This window comes from Narcine bancroftii, chromosome 11, assembly GCF_036971445.1.
Source record: "Narcine bancroftii isolate sNarBan1 chromosome 11, sNarBan1.hap1, whole genome shotgun sequence".
Classification (NCBI taxonomy): domain Eukaryota; kingdom Metazoa; phylum Chordata; class Chondrichthyes; order Torpediniformes; family Narcinidae; genus Narcine; species Narcine bancroftii.
The window spans coordinates 17264225-17285370 of record NC_091479.1 but is presented as its reverse complement, the minus strand read 5'-3'; the positions used below and the strand labels follow the sequence as shown (position 1 = coordinate 17285370).

Genomic DNA, 21146 nt, shown 5'->3' with positions numbered 1-21146 from the left:
GGATAACAAGGGAAATTAGAGACAGCATATCAATTGGCCAGAAAAAGTACCACAACCGAAGACTGGGAGCAGTTCAAGATGCACCAAAGGAGGACAAAGGGATGAATCAAGAGAGCAAAAATAAATTACGAAAGTAAGCTTGCGGCAAATATAAAAACCGACTGCAAAAGCTTTTATAAATATGTCAAGAGGAAAAGATTGGTGAAATCCAGAGTAGGTCCTTTGCAGTCGGAATCAGGGGAATATATAATGGGGAATAAGGAAATGGCAGACCAATTAAATTCTTAATTTAGTTCTGTTTTCACAAGAGAGGATACAAATAACCTCCCAAGGATGTTGGGAAACATAGAGACTAATGCAAGGGAGGAACTGAAAGAAATCAGTATCTCTAAGGACATGGTCTTGGGGAAATTGATGGGATTGAAGGCAGATAAATCCCAAGGGCCTGTTAATCTACATCCTAGGGTACTTAAGGAAGTGGCCATTCAGATAGTAGATGCTTTAAGAATTATTTTCCAGAACTCGATAGACTCAGGATCAGTACCCATGGATTGGAGGGTAGCTAATGTTACCCCACTATTTAAAAAGGGGGGGTAGAGAAAAAGCGGGGAATTATCGGCCGGTGAACCTTACATCAGTAGTGGGCAAAATGATGGAATCCATTATTAAGGATGTAATAGCGGGGTATATGACTAGCAGAGAAGGGATCGGACGGAGTCAACATGGATTTACAAAAGGTAAATCGTGCTTGACAAATCTATTGGAATTCTTTGAGATGGTGACAGGTAAAATAGATGGGGGAGAGCCAGTGGATGTGGTGTACCTGGACTTCCAAAAGGCCTTCGATAAGGTCCCACATAAACGACTGGCATGCAAAATCAAGGCTCATGGGATTGGGTGCAAGGTATTGATGTGGATTCAGAACTGGCTGGCAGGTAAAAGACAGAGAGTTGGGATAAATGGCTCGTTTTCTGAGTGGCAGGCGGTGACCAGTGGGGTGCCACAGGGATCTGTATTGGGACCCCAGCTGTTCACAATTTACATTAATGATCTGGATGAGGGGATTGGATGTAATATCTCCAAATTTGCAGATGACACTAAGCTAGGAGGGGTTGTGTGCATGGAAGAGGGGGTCAGGAAGCTCCAGTGTGATTTGGATAAATTGAGGGACTGGGCAGATCCATGGCAAATGCACTACAATGTGGATAAATGTGAGGTTATCCACTTTGGTAATACAAACCGGAGGGCAGATTACTATTTGAATGGCAATAGATTAAGAGATGGGGAAGTGCAGAGAGACCTTGGGGTACTTGTACACCAGTCTCTGAAGGCGAGTATGCAGGTACAGCAGGCGGTTAAAAAGGCAAATGGTATGTTGGCCTTCATATCAAGAGGGTTTGAGTATAGGAACAAGGATACCTTACTGCAGCTGTACAGGGCCTTGGTGAGACCCCACCTGGAGTATTGTGTGCAGTTTTGGTCACCTTATCTAAGGAAGGATGTTCTTGTAATGGAGGGAGTGCAGAGGCGATTCACCAGGCTGATACCTGGAATGGCAGGAATGACTTATGAGGAAAGATTGCGCAATTTGGGATTGTACTCGCTGGAGTTTAGAAGATCGAGAGGGGATCTCATAGAGACATATAAAATTCTGGCAGGACAGGACAGAATGGATGCAGATGGGATGTTTCCAAGGATGGGAAAATCCAGAACCCGGGGCCATGGTTTGAGGATAATAGGCAAACCATTTAGGACCGAGATGAGGAGGAATTTCTTTACCCAGAGGGTGGTGAATCTGTGGAATTCATTGCCACAGAGGGCAGTAGAGGCAGGTTCATTAAATATATCTAAGAGGGAATTAGATCTATTTCTTCGGTATAAGGGTATTAAAGGTTACGGAGAGAAGGCGGGGACGGGGTACTGGACTTTAAGATCAGCCATGATCTCATTGAATGGCGGAGCAGGCTCGAAGGGTCGAATGACCTACTCCTGCTCCTATCTTCTATGTTTCTATGTTATTTCTTTTCAACGAAATATGATATATCTTCGATTACTCTTTTTCTTATTATCAGGTTAAAGTTTTATTATAAGATAATTCTGGACGTACTTTGAGGCTTTCTAGAAGATCTAAATTTGAGATTTTGCTTACCGCTGGTGGTATGAAAGGTTTTATATCGGATACGTATACTTTATTGCAAGTTAAAATGCCCAAACCGGACGTTGATAAAACTAGAGTAAAATGGGAAAAAAGATTTGGGATTATCTATATCCCCTGATGACTGGATGTTGATATATGAGGATAGTACGACTAAAATTGTGAATGTCAGATAGAGATTGGTTCATTATAACTCTATTCATCAATTATACTTGACCCCGGAGAAATTAAAGAAATTTAAATACGTCAGTTCAGATGTCACAAAGAAGTTTTTTACATTCGGTTTGGTTATGTGAGACGGTTAACCCTTTTTTGGAATAAAATTAAGGAATTTTTAGAAGTTATGTTTAAATTTAAAATTCCATTTGATCCTATGATATTTTTATTGGAGTTAAAATTAGGTAAGTTTCAAATTGCTTTTATGCGGTTGGCCTTAGCAATAGCGAGGAAACGCCTTGCAGTTACATAGAAAAATGATACTAAGTTGAATATTAATCAATGGCATGTGGAGATGAGATCATGCATTCCTTTGGAGAAAATAATATATAATCTACCAAATAAGTATTCTTTCTTTATTAAAATTTGGAGCCCGTACATGGATTGGATGTGATCAAATTATTACATTTATTTTTTCCCATACATTGGTGTGTGGTCCCAAACCACGACCCATTATTGAATGTATTGCTTCAGTTGTTCTCCTCCGCTCCATCTTTCTTTTGTTTTCTGGTGTAGTTTAGAGGTGGGTTGGGTGAGGTGGGAGGGATAGGAGGGTGGGGGGTTTTATGGGATAAAATATGTACTGAATTATATTTTAAATGTATGTTTTATTATCGATTATAAATAAAATTTTCAAAAAAAGTAATATTTTGCGTGAGAAAAATTGTCGTCGGCCAATTTTCTTTGGAGTTCTGAAACCGCGCACATAACGAGTCAATGAGGTACGATTAAAATAGTGGTTTTCAAACTTCTTCTTTCTACCTTAAGCAATCCCTTACTAATCACAGAGCTCCGATGGCTTAGGGTTTACTTAAAGTAGGATGTGAGTGGAAAGAGAAAGGTTGAGAACCACTGCTTTACATGTCTTGGGGTTAAGATCGCTGAAGAATTTAAAGATTTATACAAATTTAATTTTCTATGTGAAACAAACACTTTCTAGTTGTGGATTAATAACATAACAATTACAGCACGGAAACAGGCCATTAGGCCCTTCTAGTCCGCACCAAACCAAACACTCCTCTCTAGTCCCACCTTCCTGCACAAAGGCCATAATCCTCCACGTTCTTCTCATCCATATACTGTCCAGCTTTTTCTTAAATAATAAAATTGACTCTCCCGGAAGCTCATTCCACACCGCTACCACTCTCTGAGTAAAGAAGTTCCCCCTCATGTTACCTCTAAACCTCTGCCCCTTAACTCTTAACTCATGTCCTCTTGTTTCAATCTCTCCTACTCTTAACGGAAATAGTCTATCCACATCCACTCTGTCTATCCCTTTCATAATCTTAAATACCTCTATCAAATCCCCTCTCAATCTTCTACGCTCCAAAGAATAAAGACCTAATCTGACCAATCTCTCCCTATACTCTAGATGCTTAAACCCAGGTAACATTCTGGTAAACCTTCTCTGCATTCTCTCCACTCTGTTTATATCCTTCCTATAATTAGGCGACCAGAACTGCACACAGAACTCTAAATTAGGCCACACCAACGCCTTATACAATCTCAACATCACTTCCCAACTCCTATATTCCATGCTTGTAATTTTTATTGGCAAAGCCCAGATAAATAGTTTGTACTAATTTGCTGTAGTGAACTCTCGGTTTTGGCTGCCAGGCCTTGCTTTTTAATTTTGTTCATTTCGGTAGGTTAGATGAGGTTTTAACAACAATTTTTTTTCTCTTTTTTGAACATTCCAAATTGAGGAGAAAGGGAAAATATTGTTCAATACGTTATACAGGTAGGCCTCGACTTCCGACCTACGGGAGTTGTGGCCACCAGCACATACAACGAAATTTTAAAAAAACTTTATTAAATCTACTGTACGCGTACATATTAAAAGTACTGAATACAGTGGTCCCACTCCCAGCGGCAGCCTGAGGTCCCCAGTCCCCGTTCCCTACGCAGCCCGAAGTCCCTGTTCCCTGTGACATCCTGAGGTCCCTGTTCCCCAAGGCCCCCGTTCTCCGAGGTCCCCATTAAAGGTTCATTTGTTGAATTTTGAATGTTTAATGACTTTGGGCATGCGCGGTGGAGTGAATCCAACTTCCAACCAAACCTGAGTTACATCCAATCCTTGGGCCCCCATTATGGTCGTAAGTCGGGGACTACCTTCAATGTTATACGTTGTATTAAATATTGCAATATAGTGATGCTTTTGTTTTTACTTATTTGATTCTGTATTCTATTCTCCTCACATATTGATTAAAGTATGTTTAGTAAAAAGAGTGAGAAAGAAAGAGAGAAGAGATCTAGCTCAGCACAATTTCTTGGCAGCAATCCCACCTTTCAGATGGTCACTGCCAAAATCCAGGTCATTATTCTAGTAACTGATTAAATACTTTTGTCTTTACATAGCAAAGCCTGCAGACACTGTGATGGAAATGCAATACACAGACGTGCTGGAGAAACTCACGGCATCCATAGGAAGCAAAGGCGAACTAACTTTTCAGGCCTGGGCCTATTGTTACGGTACGAGCAAAAGGTAGGCAGGTGCCTGAATAAAAAAATCGGGGGGGGGGGTGGGAAGAAGAGAGGAGGGAGGAAGGGGCAAGGGGAGCAGCACAGGCCAACATGTAAGAGGTGGATAAGGGTGGGAGGGCATCTCCTCCCATAGCCTCTAACCTCATTCTTTCCCAATCCTACTGCCCGGTTCTTTTCCCTTCCCAAGATCCATTATTTCCCCATGCTCCTGCCTCACTGATCTTACCTTGACTCTATTTTGTCCCCCTGGTCCAGTCCCCTTACTATCTACATCCATAATACCTCATGTTCCCCCCTACTTCAACAACTTCCAGTTCCCCGAATTTGACTGCCTTGTTTTCACCATGGGCATTTAATCTCGTGACACCTCCAGCCCACCCCCCCCCCCCCCGCCAATACGGAAAGCCTGAAAGCCCTTCATTTCTTTCTCGACAACAGATTGAGCCAGTTCCCCTCTTCCGCCTGGTGGAACTTGTCCTCACCCTCAATAATGCCTCCTTTGGCACGTCCCGCTTTTTCCAGGTCAAAGGGGTAGCTGTGGGTACCCTCATGGGTCCCACCTCTGCCTGCCTTTTTATTGGCGATGTGGTGCCTGTTCGACATTAGCAGCTTGGGAGGGGAATGCTCTACAACCTGGTTAATCGCATGTGAGAATTGCAGAAGGGGAGTGGGGTAGGGGGAGGGCAAGTCTCCAATAGCTCTGTCCTGCCTCAAAAACCCTGTCTTTTGTCAGTAATGGGGAAAGGGAGGAGCAAGAGCAAGTTACGCCCACAGCTTCCTCCCTCACCACCCTTCGGGGTCCCCAAACCATCCTTCCAAGTGAAACAACACTTCACTTGCGTATCCTTGGGAGTCGTCCACTGCATCCAGGGCTCCCGGTGAGGCCTTCTCCACATCAGAGAGACTGAACGCAGACTGGGAGATCGCTTCGCCAAGCCCCCGCACTCTGTCCACAAAATCTATTTGCAGTACGATCTAAAAGGCGTCAAGATACCCGGCCAACGGCCTGTGCTCACCGTGTCTATCCACCCTCCCATCATTCTGTGGAGCTAGTCTTGAGGGTGTGATGTTGGCCACACCTCTGAACAGGCCCACGAGGAAACAGGTGAGCATTTTTCCTTCACAATACTCACATTGTACCTTAGTTTCAGCTCTGGCTTGTTGGATTGAGATAACGTGACCCTCCTCTGCTCTGTAAAACAACCTGCTTTTGTCTGTGTCAAGGAGCCACTCCTCTTTCAGATCTAGCACGTCAAGTATTTCATCTTCAGGTAGGCCGAGATTACCAACGTGCCAACTTCAATCTGCTTCCAGTGCCGCGTTCGAAGATTGCACAGGCAAGACTTGCATCGAACTGCTTGAGTTGCTACTGACGACAGCCGGAAACAAGTTACGTGAAGAACTGCTAAAGAAAGAAGGTTGAAATTATGTTTCTCCCTCCACATCCTTGAAATTCCAACGTGCTGGGCAGTAATCACATACTCCCGTAGTGAAGACACTGTTGCAATAGCTGGAATGTGGTAACTATTATATATGAGGCAAATGCCCATAAACATCACCGAGATTATGGCCAGATCACCTGTTTTAAAGTCAGTTGAGGCATCAATAGAAATTTAATTTTTAATTTAATTTAAAGACACAGTAGCTCGACGTAGGGCTCAGGCCTGAAATGTCAGCTCCCATGGACCTGCCGAGTTCCTCCAGCATTTGAGATGTAGCACAGTCACAGGCCCTTCTGGACCACGAGGCCGCGCCGCCTAAAAATGCCAATGGATCTGCAAGCCCCCCACTGCACCACGTTTTCGGAGGGAGGGAGGATGCCGGAGGAAGCTAATGCAGATACGGGGAGAATGTAGAAACTCCTTACGGAGAGTGGTGCTCGGGGCCGGCGCTACTGTGGCAGCTGTGTCGCAGGGCGAAATGAAGAGTGAGGAAGTGATCAGATGCAGTCGAGTCGTAGTTCAGTAAAAGTCGTTGACTCAAACAGTCACCCGCAGCTTTTTAAAAACCCTGCACGTTCCAAATGACGTCATCGCACTGTGAAGTCATGACATCACTCGGTACCTCCCGAGCCAGTTCGAATAAGCCTCTCCCCCAGAACCAGTGATAGGAGGCCATTACCGTCCACTGCTCTCGGGCAGTCGGCTGCCCCTTTGTATCGGGGGTTGTGGCAAGGGCCGATCGAGGTCAAGATGAGCAGCCTTTAATCAGTCAATCATAAATGTCTCTGGATGCCACCCCAATGTCCAGTAGCACTCTGAAGGGGCCCTAATATGGGTGGCCCGTGTGCACCTCTGTGCACAAGCTCAAACTCACAGTCCTGGAGAACCTTTGGAATGAAGGGTGACGTTGTTCTGTGCCATGATGGGGCCAATTTTCCAAGCCGCTGTCTCACTCTGCCTAAGACTTCAATCGGTGGCACCTCCTGTCTGTGTGCTGTGTGCACAAACTTCCCAGGTACAATGAACGGGACTCCATAAACTAACTCGGCCGATGAGGAGTTGAGATCCTCCTTGGGTACCGTTCATAGTCCCAGGAGGATACAGGCAGCTCGTCTACTCAATCAGGACCCTGGAGGCGGGCCATCAGTGCAGCCTTCATGTGCCCATGGAAGCACTCCACCAGGCCATTCGACTGCGGGTGGTCGGGTGTCATGTGGTGGAGCTGAACTGTGTGGAGATGAACTGTGGGCCTCTGTCAGAGGTGATTCCGCGTGGGCTGAACCGAGATACCCAGGCAGAAATAAAAGCTCTGGCTCATGAATCACTGTTAACAAATACCTAGACCCTCATCACACTGGAAGCTGGCCGACAGTGTCAACAGGCACGTGGTCTAATCTTCACTGCGGCGGCTGGAAAAGGCTGAAGCGGCACCTTCATGTGCCTTTGCACTTCTGCAGATTGGCCGATCGAGTACGTCTTTGCTCAGTACGTGACCTGCTTTTCGAGTCCATGCCGCACAAACTTACCGGCTATCAGGCAGACCATTGCTCGAATGGCATCGAAGATGCAACATCTCCATGCAGCAGGGATGATAGGGCGAGGCTGACCTGTGGAAACGTCGCACAGGAAAATGGTTACAAATGCTACATCCTCGAGTTGCAGCCTCGTGACACCAATTCTATAAGCCAGGAGTTCGTTGTCCTGGTGCTGAGCTTTGACAGCGACATGTAGTCTACATTTGGAGAGAGGGCACGTATTGCTTGAACCGAGGAGCGGGACAGGGCATCAGCCACCACACTACTCTTACCAGAGATATATTTAATCCTGGTTGAAAACTCAGATATGTAAGATAGGTGGCGTTGCTGGCGGGCTGACCAGGGTTCTTATCCGTTCACGAAGGCAAACGTTAGCGGTTTGGGGTCAGTAAAAACCGTGAAGTCCCTGCCTTCCAAAAAATAGTGCAAGTGTCTGACCGCAATGTACAGCGCCAGTAGTTCCCTATCGAATGTGCTGTAATGCGTTTCTGGAGGGCAAAGGTGCCTACTAAAAAAACACTACAGGCTTCCATTGTCCATTGGTGCACTGTTCCAAGACCCTGCCTACTGCCGTGTCAGATGCGTCTATCGTCAAGGTGGTCGGTGCATCCATTTGTGGATGGACCAGCAATGTTGGCCTCACTAGGGCGTCTTTGATCTGCTGGAATGCTACCGTCATCTTCTTTGTCCACTCTTTGGCACCGCTGGACAGGAGGTCGAAGAGGGGTTTCATAATATGAACTGCAGAGGGTAGAAAGCGATGATAGAAATTGACCATCCCCACAAATTCCTGGAGTCCTTTGATGGTATTGGGCCTCGGGAATTTGAGGATGGCTTCCACCTTGTTAGGCAATGGAACGACACCCTGGCTGCTGATCTGATGTCCCAAGAACTCGATCGAGGACTGCCCGAATTAGCCCAAACTCCTGTGGGTGGCGGCAGAATAAACACAGATGCTGCAGGTGCTCTTTGTGGGAGTGGCTGGTGACAAGTATGTTGTCCAAGAAAACGAAGAGGAACTCCATGCCTGCCCCACTGCGTCCATCAGATGCTGGAATGTTTGTGCAGCATTTTTGAGCCCAAAAGGCATTCTCAAAAATTCGAAGAGGTCGAACGGTGTTATGAAGGCCTTGGGCACAACCTCTGGGTTTACAGGTATTTGGTGGCACCCACGCACCATCAATTTTAGAAAATATTCTGGCCCCATGAAGATTAGCTGTAAAGTTCTGTTTATGGGGCACACGGTAGCAGTCTGCAGTGGTAACGTCATTGAGATGCCTGTAATCCCCACAAGGTCTCTAGCCTCCCATGGCTTTGGGCACCACATGTAGCAGGGAAATCCACGGGCTATCAGTCCTGCATATAATTCGAAGTTCCTCCATTTTGTGAACTCTTGTTTTGCAACCACAACTTGTCAGGCGGCAGGCTCGAGCTTATAGAGGAGGTCCTTGGGTGAGGATGTTTGGGTGTGGCAGTGGAGAACTGGGGAGTGACAATATCTGGAAACTCCGCAAGAAATTTGGCGAATTCATTCGTGGACTACTCCACGGTGTCTAGGTACGGGCCAGGTAGTTTGGCTTTTCCAAGGTGGAGAGTCTGGAAGGTTGAGCTGTCCACCAACTGGTGCCCTTTTAAGTCCACTATCAGTGAGTGGGCTCTGAGGAAGTCGGCACCCAGCCATGGCTGGGACACAGCAGCAAGAAAGAACATCCATGTGAACTTATTGTCGCCAATTTTCAGGGGTATAATCCGTGTGCCATACGTACAAATCAAACTATATTCACTGCAGTTAGTGCCAGACCAGTGCTCCTGGTACAGGGGTCAAAGCCCAAAGAAGGAAAGACACTAACTTCCGCACCTGTGTCAACTAGAGTTCATTTCAGACGTAGAGTAGCATGTTATGGTGGCCAGCCGCCATAGCCATTAGCGACAACTGGCCATGGCGTTTTCCTGGAAATGTGCAAGAGGGTCAGCAGGGGCAAGTTCCAGAATCCTAGCGTTGATGGTAAAAACACCAGGTGTTCATCACGGAGTTATACTTGTCCAGGAGAATGTTGGTACTCGTGGAGCCTGGGCCTTTGGGTGTAATGCAGCACTAATTTCTGAAGGCCTTGCACCTTGTTGTTTCGCGTGCCACAGAACGTCTGCTTGGGCGGCCACTGTTCGAGGATTATCAAAGTCCTCGTCAGCCAACATGAGGCAGATGTCTTCTGGCATGTGCTCTAAAAACAACTGCTTGAAGAACAAGCAAGGCCTATGGCTGTCTGCCAGTGCCAACATGTCGTTCATTAACTCCGAAGGGGTGCGGTCCCCCAGGCCATCAATATGGAGGAGCCGCACAGTTTGCTCGCGAGAGCCCATCAATCTGGAGAAGGAGGGCTTTAGGACTTCATACTTGCCAAGAGCTGGTGGGTCCCGAAGGAAATCCACTACTCGACCGGCCATGTCCTGGTCGAGGGCGCTTACCACATGATAGTACTTAGTGGCGTCCACTTCTATCTTGCAAGTGTGGAACTGTGCCTTAGCCATCCCGAACCAAACTTCAGGGTAAGTGGTCCAAAAGACGGGCAGTTTGAGTGAAACCACTGCGTTGTCCACGTTGGGTCCAAAAACCCTTTGACTCATCGGGGTCACCAATGTAGCAACTGTGTCGCAGGGGTGAAATGAAGAAGGAGGAAATGATCAGACGTAGTCGAGCTGAAGTTCAGTAAAAGTCATTGACGCAAACAGTCACTCGCACCTTTGTAAAAACCCCGCACGTTCCAAATGTCGTCATTACATTGTGACGTCATGACATCACTCGGAACCTCCCGAGCCGGTTTGATTAAGCCTCCGGTGAGCTGCTACACTAGCACTAGACTAGACAAACTAAGCACCTGCCTAGGGTGCAGTCCTCAGACCTCAGATGGAGTGGCTAGTCCCGGTGCCCAGGTGCCCTCGGCAATGTCAAGCATTAGCACTCTCTTCTACATCCAACTGAACTGCCGGGGTGTGCCCGAGGGCCAGTCTAACGAGCTGGTGGAGCACCTGAAAGCCATCGGTGCCTGGCTCTATTGCCTTGACAGCCCGCTCCTCCCACCACTCTCCATCAAACTGGCCAAAGCCGTGTATGGGCTCTTCCCTCACCGCCAGAACGGCCCTCTCCTCCGCCTTCTTCGAGGGGCTGGACGACCACTTCCCTGGCTGATCCGGAGCCATGTCTACCATCTTGAATGCCGTCGTCCACATCCTGCAACTCCGCTCTCCGGCGATGTCCATGTGGCTGGTGAGCAGGTCAAATTCTCCATCGTTCACTTCAACTCTGTGCATAACACAGCCGAGGCTGTCTCCTGCCTCCTTGTCTTCGCTTCGGTGCCAACACCCGCCACATCTGGCGCTCGCTGTCTGGTGACACTGGCTTGTGCCTGGAGGTTGGAGCCCTGCTGCACCACAGTGCCTGGCCCTGGAACCCCTGAGCATAGTCTGCGGCCTGAAGGAGATGCAGTCCAACCAGGAGTGTGCTGCGGCCATCAGCGGCCTCCTCCTGAGGCTCTTCTGCTCTCTGCTGCTGAAGCTCGGCGCCAGTGTCAGGGCACACCCCAAGGTGTGCACCATGTCACCCGATGCCTGGAGCTTCCTGGGCACTGGTGACAGAGGGGGTGGGGGGGGGCTGGTCTGCCCTGATGGAACCTGAGTGCCGCCATGAAGGGGTGGCCACTCTGTTGGAGCTGTGGCCTCTCTTGCCAGCGGCCACCTTACCCTGACCGTCCACCTCGTTTCTAGCCGACCTGTTGCCTCTGACCTCCAGCTGACTGATGGGCTGGACAAGAGCCTCCCATACCATCAAACCACCAGTTAGTAACCCCCCTTCCCCCCCCCCATCATGGTCAGTACCCCCTCCTGCTTAATTCCCATCCCCCTGGTTAATAGCACCACCTTCCACCAGTACGCCTGCTCCATACACTCTCCCCTCACTCAGACTGGGCAGCACCCTCCGCTCAGCACCCCCTTCCTCATCATGGTCGGTACCCCGCTTAATTACCCCCCCCCCATTCAGCCTGCTCAATACCCCCTCCCCTAGCTCAGACCGATCAGCACCTGCTCCGCTCAGCCCGGTTAGCACCCTCCACTCTCACCTCCCGGACCAGCACAAAATTGTCTGGCGCCGGCTCTTCTGGTGCTTTAATAGCCTTGTGCCAACTGTGCTACCTTTAAAATACTTAAGAGTCAAATGTTACCTCGAAGGTGGGTCCTCAAACCCCGTAGAACTCCTTCAGAAGTTCCCCTTGAGACTTTTCGTGCTGTTGGCACGAATGTAACACTTGAGCAAGTGCTCAATGTGCTCGTTCTCAGCTCCTCCTGATCCCCAAGGTCCAGAGTCTCATGGGAGATTGGGATTTGGCTCGTGTCTGGGTTTTTAATATTCCACACAAGGCCTCGTTTCTCTGTAACCCATTTTCCCTCTCGCACCCGTCAGCTGCCCACCTATCCTTGGGGCTGGTTAAAGCAGCCAGAGAGTCAAAGTTTTGCTGATCATCCTGGCCACTGAACGTTCTCAGTCTGTCTGCGGCAAGACCGGGGACCTCCCAGTGGCCAACCATTTCACCCCTGCTCTGTACCTGCCCACAGCAATCTGTTCACAGCAGTAGTGAGTACAATGGAGTACTGGCCAATAATTAACCTGCTAAAATAAACCCTCTCATCTAGTTTCCGGGTCTTGAACAATTCAAACAAGAAATGAATTACCTTGTTTATTCTCGGCCAGTTCCAATTCAAATGGACTTTGTTGTGATACTAACGATGTTTGGTTGAATAATATCAGGGGGTTAGGATTGTGTATATGAATGTACCCTAATCCTCCCACCCTCCACCCACCAACCCAACTGTACATAAGTAAAAAAGAAAGAAGACAAGAGAAGGCCAAATAAGGGGGAACCCCCCCATCTCATTTCACATCACACTGGATCTGAAGGTTACCAGTGCTGAGAATTTTCAGAGAATCCTTTAAATTTAATAAACACGGGCTCCATATTCTCAAAAAGAAATTATACTTATTGCGTAAACTCTAACTGATCTTCTCAAGTGGAAGACAAGAACACAGGTGGCCATGGAATGGACGACTTTCTGGCACCTAAACGTGCCAGCTGACTGCTAGCTGCCTAGGCTTTCCCACCCCTGAAGCGGCAGCAGGAATTGGGCGGGCGAGGGTGGGGATGGAGAACGGCAGCAGGAATCAGGCGGGCGAGGGTGGGGGGGAAACCGGCAGCCGGAGTTGGGTGGGTGGGCGGAGGGGAGACTGGCAGTGGCAGCGGGAGTCGGGAGGATGGGGGGGTGAGAGCGGGAGTCGGGCGGGCGAGTGCGGGTGGGGGTGGGGGAGAGCGGCGTGGGAGAGGGCACGAAATAAAACTTGAAGGAGTCTACTTTGGTCTGGCTTCCTTGTCTCAGGAGTCGATGGCTGACGACATCACCGCGACGTCATCAGCCCGCCCCTGGCAGCCCAGCCGCTTTCAGCTGCCATAATTGATACCTCTCAGAGAAGGGTTAGGTGAGTAAACCCTCCTGGCCGGCTTTTCCGGTTTCAGATGGCCACCCGACAGCCGCACAGGAATAACCTGTGCGTCTTTACAGTCGGGCTTTGTGGCCACAGACTAATCGCTTTCATACCACCCAACAAAAATAACACTGGATCTAGTGGGAGTTTTACCTTCAATATTTTCTCCAAAAATATTTCAACCTCGAACCAAAAAGTAGAATGAAAAAAATGAACCGATTTCTTGATCACATCTACAACTTAAATCTGATACAACTAAATTCAACTTCTTTAATTTTTGGGGGAGTTAAATGCAATTGATATAAAATGATATTGAACTAATCTATATCTTACATTAATAATTTTCATCTATTTGTCTACCTAAACCTCCCATTTTAATCCAGATTTATGAATTCCTGTTCAAGGAGCTGTTTTCTGAAGTAATTTATACATCTCTGAAATGAATGTATTCATACCACCCTTAGTTATGAATGATTCTAATTCATTTTGTCTAGGTAATCTCAAATTACGACCTAATTTATCAATCAAAAAAGCTTTAAATTGATAATAGCAGCATGAATATATCAACCTTAAAGCATTTTACTTTATTTTCAGCCACGTTCTTTGAAAATATTTAACCGTCGGCGCATCTGCTGGTTCCTCCGTCTCCACGGAGCTGCCCGAAAGCTGACCAATGGTGTTACAGATAATTCATCCACCCCCCGCACGCCAAGTTTACAGATAAAGCCTCTAACTAAGTAAGGATAAGGAGACACTTTAAAAGAGTCCCGTGTCAAAGTATGTTTAGCAACATTGAGATTATAGGACCTTTTTTTCCCCCACTCACATACCACCTTAAGTAAGCACCCATGGCGTCCTGTACAGATTGCAGAATGGTTGAGAATGGTCAGAATTAGCTTCTGTTGATGCACGTTGCCGTACAGGGTATTAACAATTTATTTCCGGCTGGATAGATGACTTGGACGTCAGAGAAACAGGCGAAGGGGAGAGTAAAGAATTGTGGAAAACTAGCAGGGTGTGACAGATCAAATGTGTTACAACTCCAGGAGAAAAGGTAAGAAGAGACGAGGAGGACTGGAGGGTGACAGTTTAACAATCTATAAATATTCATCACATTTTTTTAGTTTGTTCTCTCCTGTCAAAGTCTAATGTGGTGACTTTCCTCTTGTCTACATAGCAATCCATTTCTCCATTCACCCAATGTGCAGCAAATCCTTCAAACTCGATGTGTCACGACCAAAGGTCTGTCTCCCAAATCTTCAGTTGTGTCCCTAACCCAGGATAATCAGTCACTGCCAATGCCCACTTCGGGCATTTCCAAGATAGGTCAATTAACCTCCCTTGGCCGTCATCCTGGGGATCTTCGACGAATACCTGCTGCAGGGAAAAGCGCACTACATCTTTCTCACATCTCGTCACAATATTGACAGAGCTATTTGGCCCATCAAATCGATTTCAGCTCTCTTGATTTTCCAGGAACCCACTGACGTTACTGAAAGTTCAGAGTGCAAATTCACCTATCCTCGTGTTTTGGTTGAGGGAGTTAAAATTACTGGGGAGAACCCAGACAGTCACAGGGAGAATGAGCAGATTCGAGGCCGACTGAGCCAATGGTCGGGATTGGTCATCTTTCCGTCAGAATCAGGATTTATTGCCATGAACAAGTCACAAAATTCGGCTCTTGGAGCAGTGTCATGGAGCAGACTTTCATATTAGAACCATTTAATGACATTACTATAAAAAATAAATAGTGCACGAAAAGTAAGACAGTGTCTTTGATCATTTAGGAATCTGATGGCAGCGGGGAAGAAGCTGCCCTTGTACCGCTGAGTGCTCACCTTTAGGCGCCGGGAGCGTGGATGGCCGGGACCATGGGGTAAATCCGCGTGCTTGGGGCGTCGGGAGGTCAGGTGGGCGGGCGGCTGAGGCGGGGATCCGCGCCCAGGCCGTCGGGAACTCCGGTGGGAGGGCGGCCGGGGCGTCGGGAGCACCAGTGGGCGGAGGGCCGAGGCGAGGATCTGCGGTCGGGGCATCGGGCACTCGGATGGGCGGGTGGCCAGTGCTAAGGTGAGGGACAGCGGCCAGGGAGATCGGATGGCCGGAGCCAAAAATAGACGGGGGCCAACTTTGACACGGTATCGACTGTTAAGGTGATTTGCAGGTCCAGAAGGTCACGATCACAGCTGATACCGTGATTGTATGTTTGATTACACAAAACAATATCTCATGTATTCATGCAGGACCAACCTACGACTTCCACAGCAGCAAATGTGGTACCACTTATGTCACCCACAGACTTAATTACAATAAAGCAAACAATAAAATGCTGAAGCAAATCTGCACAGGTCACATTTTGCTGATTAATGATTAAACCGTGTTCTGCAGTTAACATAGAAATACTTACTGAAGACAAGAAACTTAGTTGGCCCACCTGATCTGACAACGTAATGGGAGCCGCTGTGATGTATGTTCCTCTCGTCAGGCAACAATATGTTCTGGTTTAGGCTGTGTCTTGCATATCACTTCAACAGAAGTCCAAAGTATTCATTAACTCAATCAATTCAGTATGATAACTGCAGGTTATCAGCCCATGGGGTGCTTTAGTGGAGACGGCTTAAGGGGAAGATGAGGCCAATCAGTGCACTTCCTTTATTTCTGGTGTCAGTTTGTCAGTGCAGAAATTCTTAAAGGGGCAGCTCTTCCAGCAGGATATCTCAGAATCAGAATTTATTGTCACGAATATGTTTTGTGACAGCATCAACATTTATATAAACTGCCTCACCAAATGGGGTTCATTGTTCATTCGGGAAACTGATGGCGGAGGGGGAAGGAGCCGTCCTTGTGCCGCTGGGTGTTCGCCTTCAGGCTCCTGTACCTTTTCCCCGACGGTAGCAGAGTGAAGAGGGCAAGGCCTGGGTGGTGGGGGTCCTTGAGGATAGAGGCTGCTTTCTTGTAGAAGTCCTCAATGGTGTGAAGACCGGTGCCCGTGATGTCGCAGGCTGAGTTAACATGCCAATGGAGATTTTTCCTGTCCTGAGAGTTGGTCCCTCCAGACCGGGCAGTGATGGAACTGGCCAGAACACCTGTAGAAGTCTCCGAGAATCTTCAGTGACCTACCGAATCTCCACAAACACCTCACAAACTAGAGCCACTGGCAGGCTTTCTTCGTGATTGCATCGATGTGGAGGCTCCAGGACAGATCCTCGGAGATGTTGACACCCAGGGTTTGATGAACTTGACCCTCTCAACTGTTGAGCTCTCGATGGGGGCTCCTTCATCTTTTCCTGACTTTTTCTGAAGCCCACTGAAGTTATGATGACTTTGAGTGCAAGGTTGTTGGTATGACACCACTCAACTAGTTGATCTAACTCCCTCCTGAACACCTCTTCATCGCCATTTGTGATTCTGCCGACAACCGTGGCGTCATCGGCATATTTGTAGATAGCATTGGAATTGTGCCTGGCCACAGAGTCATGAATATATAATGAGTAGAGCAGTGGTATAAGCACATGTCCTTGAAGTGCGCCTGTGTTGATCGTCGGTAAGGAGGAGACCACTTGTGCTGACTGTGGTCTTTCGATGAGGAAGTCAAGGGGCCAGTGGCAGAGTGATTGCAGCTTTTGTGGCTTGTTAACCAGCATGGGTGTTGAAAGCTGAGCTGTAGTCTATGAAGAGCATCTGTATGTATGAGTTGTTTAGGTGTTCCAGAGCTGAGTGGGGAGCCAGCGATATCACAGAGCGATTGCGCCAGGAGGCCAATTGCAGTGGGCCCAGCCCTTTACTGAGATATATGTTAACTCTGGTCACGACCAACCTCTCCAAGCATTTCATTGCAGTGGATGTGAATGCTACTGGATGATAGTCGTGGAGGCAACTCTTCTACCCACAGTCAGCTCCAGCCTTCAAAGCCTTTAAGTTCTGGCTGATGACCTTTGAAAACTTCCTGAGACTCACTGAGGTGGAGGAGGATAACCAGCGTCTAACAGCATTGCTGCCTATGGTGTCCTTGAGAGTCTACGAGAACATCCAGGATGAGACCACTTACACCGCAGCCATAAAGGTACTGAAAGAACTGTACGATCAACCAATGAACAGAGTTCATGCCCGGCTCGTGCTTGTCCAGCAGGGCATATTTACAAGTAGTCAAGGCGTTGGGCAAGGAATGTAACTGTGTGGACAAAACTGCTGCCGAGATCACAAATGATCTCATCCGGGATGCCTTTGTGGCCGGGCTCCAATCAAACAAAGTGAGGCTGCGCTTGCTCAAACAAGGGGTAGAAAAACTAGAGGTCGTGGCCCGGATTGCAATCACAATGGAGGATGCAGCCTTAAAGTCAAACGAGCTCTCTAGGGACTGGACCCCACGTTCTGATGTGAGTAGAGTGCCCTTCTACCCTACCACCCCCCGAGATACTGATGGCCTGTCGGCTGCTGCTACACTGCCCCCTGCGAACCCAAAATGTTATTTCTGCGGGAGGGTCAAGCATAGTAGGTCCCGGTGCCCAGCAAGAAAAGACAGGAGCTCTTCACAGGTGGCCGACCAGTACAGAATGATCCGACCTGGCTAGGGACACAACCCTTTAAGGCCCAGACAGTAGGCGTGGCTAAGCTCTCAGCCAATCGCTGTAAGCACAGTCTAGATACTGTAACTATATACACTATATACATTGGTGATAGATCTGTAATATCACAGGGATGAATCAGGTGGGTACCTCTCACTGCAGCAATGAGAGGTTGAAAATGTCCGTGAACACTCTGGTGCAGGTATGGCGTCAGGGTCTGACGCCCTGTGAGGGCTCACCCTCTTGAATGATGTTCCGATTTTGGCCTCAGAGACAGATATCACAGGGTCCTGTGTCTTTGCAGGAATTCTTCTAGCACTGTTGGGTTCTCCTTCTCAAAAGTGGGGACAGAAGGTGTTCAGCTCATTGGGAAATGAAGCATCACAGCCATTTATGGAGGTCGCCCTCGCTTTGTAGGTCTGCACTCCCTCCCATAGCTGGCATGCATCTGCCTCTGTCTCCAGCTTCCTCCAGACATCTGTGGCGAGGTTGGTGCACACCGTCCCTGTGCACCTTTGGGTCCTGGGAAGACTACGGTGGAGAGGAGACATTTTTTTTGCAGAATGCAGGTTTGTGTGTGGAGAAGGATGCTAGGGTCCTCGTCGCCATTCATCTCCGGCAGAGGACTCTCCGATCTGTCCTCGGGGACGCACATAGAGCCCGGCACGGTTGGTGTAGCGGTGGGCGCAATGTCTTTATGGCACCAGCAATCTGAATTCGAATCCCACATTATCTGTACGTTCTCCTCGTGTCTACATGTGGTTTCCTCTAGGGGGGTGGGGTGGGGGAGCTCCAGTTTCCTCCCACCATTCAAAATGTACCAGGGGTTATAGGTTAAATTGGGCGGCACAGACTTATGGGATGAAATGGCCTGTTACCATGCTGCAGGTCTATAAAAGAAATAAAACTGCTGGAAGATCATCAACTCAATGATAGACATGCTTTGGTCTGCCCAAAATCTGTTTGTCTCCCAGCACACGGAGGGGGGGTTGCTGGGAGACTGGCACGTTCAAGGCTGCAGGAGTACGTCCTGAGGCTTGGTGCGGCCAACACAAGGATGCTGTGGGGGAGGACTAGTATCCATCTGCCAACAGGGCCTCTGAGAGGCTGAGACCAAGGGGAAGTCCCTCAAATAACAGAGCGGAAAGCAACGACAAGATGTCACAGTGGTAGTGAAGGTGTAAATGGAAATTACTGTAACAATCCACAGTGATGGAATTGTGTGGCTTTGGACTTTGGATGATTTTCTTTCCTGTAAATAGTTTATTGTGAATAAAGATGTACTTTTCGGAAGCACTTGCTGTGAAATGAGCAGTGGCACAGCCAATAGGACGGTGAAACACATGGACCCATTGAAGCTAGACGCTTTCTGGGCATTATTCTCAGGTCAGCAGGAAGGGTCCTTGTCATGGTTCATCCCCAGCAGCCATGGGACAGAGGACTCTCTGATTGGTGGGCTGTTCATGAGAACGAACACAGAGATGGATGCCCGGATCTGCTGGAAGAACCATCAGCTCGGCAAAAGATTCCCTTGGGTCTGCCCGAAACGTGTGGCTCTTTCAGTACGCGGAGATGTTGGTGAGCATTGGCAATTATCACACCACCCAGAACTCGCACTGCTTTCACTGCTGCCATCAGGAGAGAGGTGTAGGGGCCATCAGGTTCAGGAACCAGGAACAGCTGTTCCCCCTCCACCATCAGACTCCTCAATCCCAAACTCAATCAGGCACACATTTAAGGTCTTGCGCATTATTTAATATTGATTTTCTGTATTGCAGTCAGTTTACTTACATTCCTTTCTTTCTTTAGACTTTCGGTTCATCACAGCTTCTGCTTGGGTCCCCTTCAACGTATCCAACTCATCTACGTAAATCGACCCGTGTCACCCGCAATTTTCCAACCCCACTCACCTTAATGTGGTCGCTGCTCCTCCAGTGACAGGGATTTCTTACAGCCCAAGTCCGGACCCTGCCACGAGTGCTGCAGGTGGACCCTAACTCGCAACGGGGTTCGGTTCCGGGACTCACACAGTAAGTCGAAATGATCGTAAGTTTAAATCGGGCGCTGGGGGGGGGGTGGAATGCGAGATTTGCCAAAAGAAATCCTGTGGGATTTGCTGAAAAGTCACGAGATGTCACAAAGAACCCCGCAAGAACCGAACCATGTAACTTTGAAATATCGTATGTTGGGACATCGTAAGTAGGGGTCTATCTGAGGTGATAATATTCCAACCTGTGTTTCACTGTCATGTCAGCAACTCTGCCGACTCAATATCTTTCCAAGTTCATGTCAGTATTTTCCTGCCGTATTTACTGAGGTACATCAGTGTAACACCGTCATTAAAGAAACTATGGTGTACGTCAGGCTCACTGGCCCAACCCCTCCATGCTAACCAAGCTAGTCCCATGTGCCTGCATTCAGCCCTTATCCCTCCAAACATACACACAAATGCTGGAGAAACTCAACAGGCCAAACAGTGCCTTTATGTAGCAAAGGTAAAGATACATCGCCAACGTTTTGGGCTCGAGCCCTTCCTCAAGATGTGATCCAAAGTGGTCGATGAGACTATCAAAGGGGTGTCAATAAATGTCACGGGGTCGAAAAGTGCCAGCCGGGGGTGGGGGGCGGGGTTAATTGAACTTTTGCGGTGGACAGTAAGGGGCATATCTACGGAAATTAGCACCTATGTTAGAGGCGGCCAACCTCTCGTGAGAGCGGGCCTTGGTAGCCACCACATTGTGTTTGGCTTCGGCCTTTTAACAAGCTGAGAGTGAACCGGAGGACGGGTGAGGGTGGAAGGAGCGGAGATGAAAGGGGTGTGTGTTCTTTGTATGTCGGGGGGAGCCAACCCCAGCAACGTACACAAATGCTGCTGTGGGGGGGAGGTGGATTCCATGCCTAGAGGGGTTGATGAGGGATCAAGGATTCCATGAAAGGGTCAATGGACTAAAAGGTTTGGGGGCCCCTGATCTAAACCTTTCCTATCCATATACCTGTCTGAACGTCTTGTGAATCTCACAATCGTCCCAACTTCTGCCACTGCATCCAGCAGAATATTGCACGTACCTACCACCCTCTGTCTCGTCTCTTTCAAATCTTTCCTCTCTCATTTATGTCCACACCCTCTAGATTTAGAATCCCCGACCCTAAGAAAAAGACTGTGACTCTTTATCCATTCTCCCCCCACCTTGATCTTTATAAATCTCAGATTCAGATTTATTG

The 21146-nt window shown here is 48.2% G+C and overlaps 1 protein-coding gene across 10 annotated transcripts in view; it reads right to left on the bottom strand.

The window, feature by feature from the left end:
• slc28a1 (solute carrier family 28 member 1) overlaps positions 1–16150 on the bottom strand; it is a 66117-nt gene extending 49967 nt beyond the window's left edge. For 2 of the 10 annotated variants that reach the window (XM_069902728.1, XM_069902730.1), the window contains exons 1-2: positions 6723–6850; positions 5989–6260 (exon numbers count right to left, since the gene is read on the bottom strand). The gene's annotated coding sequence lies outside the window, so the exon portion shown is untranslated. The other 8 variants (XM_069902731.1, XM_069902727.1, XM_069902735.1 and 5 more) reach the window with 7 other exon arrangements.
• Positions 16151–21146: the final 4996 nt, after the last annotated feature.